Source organism: Odontomachus brunneus, unplaced genomic scaffold (assembly GCF_010583005.1).
Source record: "Odontomachus brunneus isolate Ranch 3 - 2012 unplaced genomic scaffold, Obru_v1 Obru_scaffold_016, whole genome shotgun sequence".
In the NCBI taxonomy this organism is placed as follows: domain Eukaryota; kingdom Metazoa; phylum Arthropoda; class Insecta; order Hymenoptera; family Formicidae; genus Odontomachus; species Odontomachus brunneus.
Genome location: NW_022639466.1, coordinates 1,097,178 through 1,097,830, shown reverse-complemented (window position 1 = coordinate 1,097,830; position 653 = coordinate 1,097,178). Strand labels below are relative to the sequence as shown.

The 653-nt window shown below is 53.8% G+C and overlaps 1 protein-coding gene across 1 annotated transcript in view; it reads left to right on the top strand.

The window, feature by feature from the left end:
* Positions 1 to 653, top strand: part of LOC116841579 (UPF0489 protein C5orf22 homolog) — a 473,194-nt gene that overhangs the window by 375,054 nt on the left and 97,487 nt on the right. The gene's annotated exons all lie outside the window — the stretch shown is intronic.

Below are 653 nucleotides of genomic sequence, written 5' to 3'. Positions count from 1 at the left end.
TCTCTCTCTCTCTCTCTCTCTCTCTCTCTCTCTCTCTCTCTCTCTTTCTCTCTCTCTCTCTCTCGCTCTTGCGATTTCTGTCCTCCTCGCGTTCTCTTCCGCAGGAGAAGGTGCGGCCCGCGAGAACAGCGGTATGATATGCAAAAATATGTGATAAGGGTAGCTGGGGTGCAGCGTGTGGGCGTGTGCGCGCACGCGGATATGGAAAAGCCAGTGGCAACCCTATCAGAACGAAGGCCCCACGGGGAAGAAGGGTGGACGGAGAAAGGGGAAGGAGGGCTTCACGGCATGAGAGAGGAGAACGAGCGACCGACTGAGGCCCGAATATAGGATGTCAGGAATTTTCATATCTCGATGCTGCTCCTGGAAAGTCGCATGCTTTTTCTAGAAAATTCTTCCGTCGACACACACGACGCGCCGAATAGACACGCGATACTACGCGGACCTCGGAAGTGGGGTTAAAGCGCGCACAATAAGAAGGATCCGGCGAGAGCTGCACGAAATATCGGAGACTTATGCGCTCTATCCGGCTGCGTCGATAAGGAACGATTCATATTTCCGGCGAGTCAGTGCGAGTCGGTCTCTCACGCTACTAGGCATAGAGTCTCTCTCTCTCTCTCTCTCTCTCTCTCTCTCTCTCTCTCTCTCTCTCT